We start from the raw sequence: 7,314 nt of genomic DNA on the forward strand, positions 1-7,314 counted from the left end.
GAAATCGAGCGTGACAGAACATTGTTGGAGGTGAGGAAGAGCTCACAGTTGCACCGATTAAAAATACTTACCAAAAAATTTTGAAAAAATTTAAACTTTTTTATTTTATTTTAAATTAATATTTTTTAATATTTACAAATCATTTTATATATTAATACTAATATTAAAAATAATTTTTAAAAATTAAAAAAATATTATTATAATATATATCTAAACAAAAAATATTCTAAAAACTAACCACAGCTACATTTACAAATTCACTCTCACTCTCCCCTCTAAAAAATTTTGCTTCTTGTTTTTGCCTTCCTTTTGTTTTATTTTCGAATAAACTTTCACGCTATGATATCAAAAGGTAAAATATGTCAGTTCACTCTTACAATTTAGTGCTCTTTGCAGGGTAAATTTATCATTTTATCCTTTTGCTATAAGGGTAATTTGAATTTTTTTTATAAGAGTTTAAATGTGGGTGTCAAATTTAAAAGGGTTATTATAGTCGGTCACTAAAACTAATAAATTATCTTTAAAAAAAAATTTCATGTAATTATTTTAAGGATTATTTTTTGTTTTTTATATTTTTAAAATTGAAAGGACTAAATTGCTTCTAAAATGAAATTTTCTAAGCTTTGTGTTGAATAGTGTTTTTGTCATTATCTATAGTTTTTTTTAATTATTATGTAGTTGGGTTAAGAAAAATTTAGTTTTTTTTATTTTAAAAATATATTTTAAAAAATTGATAGCACGTGTTATGCAAACGAGAGCATATGAGAAGACTTCATGATTTTTGAGTGACACGTGAGCCATTATTCAGTGGAAGAATACTAGCTTCCACTATAGTGTTTGAAACTCCATGACACCTTTTTTTATATGGAGCGTTTTTTTTTTTGTTTTTTTCTCTTTCTTCTTCCCTTGTCGAGTTTAATGTTGGCTATGAAAATCAATTTTAACTTTTATTTTATAACATTTCATATTTAATAATCAATGTTTTGGTTTATATGTTTTAGTTTCTAAGTTTGATTCTTAATTTTTTTTATCAGATTATAATTTGTTTTTAACTTCATCTTTGATCCATAATCTTGATTTTTAATTTCTTTAAGTTTGGTCTTTATTTTCTTGATTTTTTTTATTTGGATTTTTTTGTGAATTTTACCTTTCAATTCAAAATTTGATGATATTTAAAGTTAAGCCTTAAATGTTTTGTTTCAGATTTTGATTCCGAGCCTTTTACTAAATTTTAATTTTTTTTCATTCTCATTCTTGGATCCATAATCTTAGTTTTTTATTTTTTTAAAATTTAATCATTATTCTTTTTATTTTTATTTTTTATTTTGGATTATTTTGTTAACTTGATTTTTCTCTTTAATTTTACCTTTCAATTCAAAGTTTAATGGCATTTAAGATTATACCCTCAATGTTTTGATTTTAAATCTTGATTATTTTCTTGATTTTTTTTATTTGGATTTTTTTGTGAATTTTACCTTTCAATTCAAAATTTGATGATATTTAAAGTTAAGCCTTAAATGTTTTGTTTCAGATTTTGATTCCGAGCCTTTTACTAAATTTTAATTTTTTTTCATTCTCATTCTTGGATCCATAATCTTAGTTTTTTATTTTTTTAAAATTTAATCATTATTCTTTTTTTTTTTTTTGGATTATTTTGTTAACTTGATTTTTCTCTTTAATTTTACCTTTCAATTCAAAGTTTAATGGCATTTAAGATTATACCCTCAATGTTTTGATTTTAAATCTTGATTTTTATCCCTTTTATATATAAAAAAATGACATGTTAATGAGTTTTGACTAGGTTTATTAGGGGTTGACTAAGTCAAGGGTTAGCTCATGTTTTTTATTGTTTCACATGGGTCAATTCTCCTCAAATTTCTTTTAAAACCCAACTCATTTTAAGTTTTAAGTCACGAGTCAACCCACCATTTATTTTTCTACTACATTATCTCATTCACATGATCCCACTTGCAAGTTTTTGCGACTTTACCTGGATTTGTTGGTTCTTTGTTTCTAGATTTTTTTTTATTAACTTTTTTTTTCATCTTTATATATTTGGATTTTTTAGGATTGTCAATCATTTTTTTTTAATTTTCTTTCTATAATATCCGGTCATAGATTTTTTTCTCTTCTTTGAAATACATTGACAATATTTGAACACACTTTTTTACATTACAAAAAATTCAGCCCAACCCACAATATAGTGCAAGCAATCTATCTAGTTTCTAAATAATTAATATGTTTATAAAAAAATACTTTTTTAATTAGGAAGATCAATAATTAATTATATAAAAAACAAAGTTGTCAATTTAAAATTTAGATTCCAAAACTAAGAAAATTTCATAATTCACAAATACATCAATAAATTTAAAGAAAAAAAAAGCTGACGGGATGATGTTACTTGACCACCTTATATAAACCTATTTAAATAGAAAAAAAAATGCAACTCATGCTCATTTCTTGAATTTGAATGTGGATTATGTTCAATGAACTTATCAAAAACCCAATCTCCATGTTTAAGTTTAATCATGAATGACATTTGTGAAGTGGTAAGATCTAAATTATGTTTGATGTAAATTTAGAACAATGCCCTCCTTTTGATCTAAAAAATAATGCATGTTAGATTAAAAAAAAAGATAAAATGGAAACAAAACTTTATAATTTGGTTTAGATAATCTATCTATTAAATTCAATATCAAAATATATTTTTTGTATTTAATTTTCTTTTTTGCTAAGTTCAAAAGCCATAGTGAAACCCGATTAACAAATGGACTCAAAGAAATACTTGAATTATTAGATTATTGGATCAATGTAGTTTAATTTTTTTATTAAAATAAATTACTTTGTTCATTTTTTTTTCTTTGGTATTCAATCATCTAAATTCAAATTAATTTTATCCGAGTCAAATAAATCATTAAAAACTCAACTAGGTTAATTAGGTTTTATTATGTCAATATCTAGTCTAATTTAACAAAAAACCATCCCAGATCATGTTATGAATCTCGGGTTTTTCAGATCGACTTGTTAGGTGGCTCAAGTTTAACAACAATATAATTAACTATCCACATAATATGCAGTTCATCGAACAAAATGAATAATAAAAAATAGCAAACCACTAGTTATTTGACTGATATTTTACCATAGGTTAGAAAATTTTTCTTTGTAAGAAAAAAAATAAACAAGCATATACATGTGTTAATTTTTTTAAAATTTTAATTATTAATAAAAAAGTATATACATGCATTTAAGTAAATACATTGAGAATTATTTGTGTCAATAAATATGAAAACAAATTGTTAACATGTTTATTCAACTCATTTCACTGTAGGTCGAATATTGTTTTTTTGTAATGCAAAAAAATTAATATGTCAGTGTTATTAACTTTTTTTTTGACATCAAATAAAAAATATAATCATAAATTAAAAAGTTAATACGTACATATAATAAAATATAGTAAATATTAATGAAAACATGTAAAATCTCAAACTAATTTTTAACATGGTGAAGAATGAAATAATGTTGCAATTATTATAATAAAACATCATTTCCTTATTCTTTGTATAATAATTTTCCAAAGAAAAAGTATAAGGAAAAAAAATTACAAAAGAATAAAGATAAGAAAAAAAAGAATAGAGTAATAAATATTCAAAGTGTAACAAATAAAAAAATAATTTTTTTCAAAAAAAAAGTGTAAAGAAAAAAAACTAAAATAATATTACAAAAAAAAAAGATAAGAAAAAAATGGTGCTAAATAGGCCACATGTAAAATGATAAAAATGACAAAATTTAAAATTATATCATTTCTACAAAAAAATCCATTTTTGAAAAAAAAATAGTGATAAGAAAAAAATAGTGATAAAAGGTAAAATGATAAAAATAACAAGTATAAAAAGAAGAAAAAAAATATAAGAAAAACTTGTTTTCTAAAACTAAAAAAGAAAATTATAATTTTGTCATAGTTACAATACCGCTGTAGTAGAAAAAATTAACAAAATTTACAATTATACAATTTCTACATAAAAACACATTTTCCTTTTAGTACATGTATAATTTTTAAATTCTATTTTTATTTTATAGTTTTTTTAACAAATGAACTTCGATCTTAACTATTCACTAGCTTCCGTACCCGTGTTTTGTCACAAGGCTGTACAATTTTTTGAAAAAAAACAATGTTTAGATACAAAAAGGAGTTAAAAAAATATAAGAAACTGTTTATAATAAATATATAAAAATGCTAAATAAGGAAAAGTCAAAATAAGATATTTATTAAATTTACAATGTAAATTATATGATTTGAATAACCTAATTAAAAATATAAAAAATTATAATTTAAAAAAAAAACATACAATGAACTGAGTCATTAAATTTGAAGGACTTAATTTAAAAAAATCATAAAGTTTAAACATACAGCGAACTGAGTCATTAAATTTGAAGGACTTAATTTAAAAAAATCATAAAGTTTAATTTTAAAAAAATTAAATATTAAAAGATAAAATTGATGAAAAAAATTACCATCATACAAAGAAATTTAAAAAAATAATAGTCCAAAAAATAAAAATCAAGCTCATTATAAATAATAATAATAATAATAATAAGTAATAATAACAATAATAGTATTATTGCTACAGCAGTAATATTATTAGTAATCAATCAAGCTCATTATAAATAATAATAATTATTATTATTATTATTATAATAATAATAATAATAATTATTATTATTATTATTTATAATAGTAGTAATAACAATAATAGTAGTATTGCTACAGCAGTAATATTATTAGTAATACCGCTATTACTACTATTATAATGATTATTATTATCACTATTATATCCATCACCAACATTATTATTATCATTAACATTATTATTATTATTATTATTATCATGATTATTATTACAATTGTTATTGTTACTACTATTATTATTTATCATTATTGTTATTATTATTTAAAAAATAAAAATAATGAACTTGATTTGAAGGATGGAATTGAAAACTATAAAAACTTTGACAAAAAAATAAAAAAATAATAAGAAATCAAAAGAAAATGGACCAAATTAAAATTACTATTATCATTGAAAAAAAAATCATAAACTTGATTCAAAGGATCAAATTGCAAACCATAAATTTTTTGATAAATGAGTAAAGAGAAAAAAATTAAGAAATTAAAAATAAATGAACTGAATTGAAATACCTTTTATATACAAATTAAGAACCAAATGTTAAATTAAAAACAAACAAAACTTTAATAAAATAAAAAAAATAATTAAAAAATAGCAATCAAAATTCAATGGTCTGAGCATGAAATAACCAAAAAAAAAAAGACCATGATGTATTTATTGGGTAAGGAAGAGAAATGAAGAAAGGAAAATAGAGAAAGGTAATTTGTGATACACGAACCAAATTTGAAATATGCACACCATCTATAATTTTGGACAATCAGAAACCACTGCATGTATTGACTCCAACACATTAGTGAATGATGTGCACCCGTCAATAATTTATTTAATGAAAAAAATTTTTAATGATAAATTACATAATTATCCTCAATTAATGTACAATTAACAAAAAAACTGAGGTTAAAATATCAAAATACCTCTAACAATAATGAATTAAATGCCTTGTATATATGGGTAGACATAAAATTTTATTTGTGTATAAAAAAAAAATACCTAAACACCCTTACTCAACACCACTTAAATTTTTTGCTCTAGGGTATATTTTGATTAATTTACTATTTATGAAAACATTGAATAGATAAAAATATTCCTAAATTAATCAATAATGACTTGTAAATCCTGTAAAAATACTAAGATATCCCTAATATAAATGCATTTATTTTTTTGATGGGAAGAACAAAATGATCACAATACTATATAAAGAGGGATACAGTAAATCTGCCATTCTTTTTAGTATATTTGTTATGCAAGTACTTGGGTTGCAGACTTATCTCCTTTTCCGTTGGTCTTGGGCAATTTTCAATACTAGAAGAAATCGTCTCGAAAAATAACAAGACTGGTTTTCCGGGCTTGAGAGGACTCTCATTTCCTTGGCTGGGTTGTGCCGGTGGGCTCATCCAAAGGCTTGCTCTCGTTCTTCAACTGCATAAGCTAGCTCTTGGGTTGCAGCAGTCAATCTATCACCCAAACCAACCCATCTAGCCACCCCTTCATCACCACTCATAAATTCTTCTCGGACCATGCCCTTAAATATTTATTGTTTTTACTAAACTAACTAGTAAATTTTAAACAGTTGGCTTGATGATTAAGAAGATATACCTTTTTTATATATATAACTTTGTAGGTTCAAAATTTTAAAATAATATTAATTTTTTAATTAAATTCACCTCAAAATATACGTAAGGAACCTAATTGATAAAAAAAAACCATTATAAAATGAAAACATCACATTGTTTCTTAATTCTCTAATTTGTTTTTGCATTTTAGAAATATTTTAAAAAATTAATTTGATTTATTTTAAACTAATATATTTTTAATATATTTAAATTATTTTGATACACGGATATTAAAAATAATTTTTAAAAAATTTAAAAAGTAATTATTATTCCATTTTCAAATACTCGTGGCCCAGCATTCAACCCTGTTGAAAAATGAAAATCCATCATAAAAGTCGCAGAACAAGGACTGCTCGCATTGCGGCTGCCAACATTGTGTGATTTGGATGGACGCGTAGAGTCTCTAGACGATCATTTTGTATGCAAATCCTTGAATTTGAAATGGTCATAGCGTATGCTTTAGAATTTAGAAATAGTTGTTTAATTTTGAGCTGAGGAGACCATGTCCATCAGGCTAGAGATAGACGGGTGCATGGAGATCAAATATCAGCCATGAAAAACTCTCTCTTTACCTCACCTTCACGGAAATTGTTTTGATGGCAATGATCATGACCTTCATGGAAATTGATCGAAGCTACTGGTGGGTCGAGAGTACAAATTAATGGGGTTGAACTAGTTTGACTTTGTCCTCCAATTAGAAGAGATACTTTTTTGTAATGGATTTCCTGTTTTCTATCAATGGGAAGTGTTTTCACATTCTTAACCTTACATGTTTAGTAATAAATGGTCTGTGCACTTGGATACGGGGCAGCATACAACATGTCATGTTCAGTGTTGTGAAACCGGTCGAACTCGACAGCTTGACCTGGGTGATCTAGCGCTTTGGTTGGGTTTTAAATAGAAAAAATCCGGACTTACAATTAATTTAGTTAAATTCAGGTAATCTACTGAGTCAACTCATAACTCAAATGAACTGATGAACCTCTAAAGAAGACCCGAATTATGTGTGTGTGTGGGGG

At 24.0% G+C, this 7,314-nt stretch overlaps 1 protein-coding gene across 1 annotated transcript in view; it reads right to left on the reverse strand.

The window, feature by feature from the left end:
- LOC105109034 (Pentatricopeptide repeat (PPR-like) superfamily protein) overlaps positions 1–361 on the reverse strand; it is a 9,885-nt gene extending 9,524 nt beyond the window's left edge. Inside the window, exon 1 of the mRNA XM_011003613.1 lies at positions 267–361. The gene's annotated coding sequence lies outside the window, so the exon portion shown is untranslated. The remainder of the gene's footprint in view (positions 1–266) is intronic.
- Between the last annotated feature and the right edge of the window lie 6,953 nt (positions 362–7,314).

This window comes from Populus euphratica, unplaced genomic scaffold, assembly GCF_000495115.2.
Source record: "Populus euphratica unplaced genomic scaffold, PopEup_1.0 scaffold439.1, whole genome shotgun sequence".
NCBI classification, from domain to species: domain Eukaryota; kingdom Viridiplantae; phylum Streptophyta; class Magnoliopsida; order Malpighiales; family Salicaceae; genus Populus; species Populus euphratica.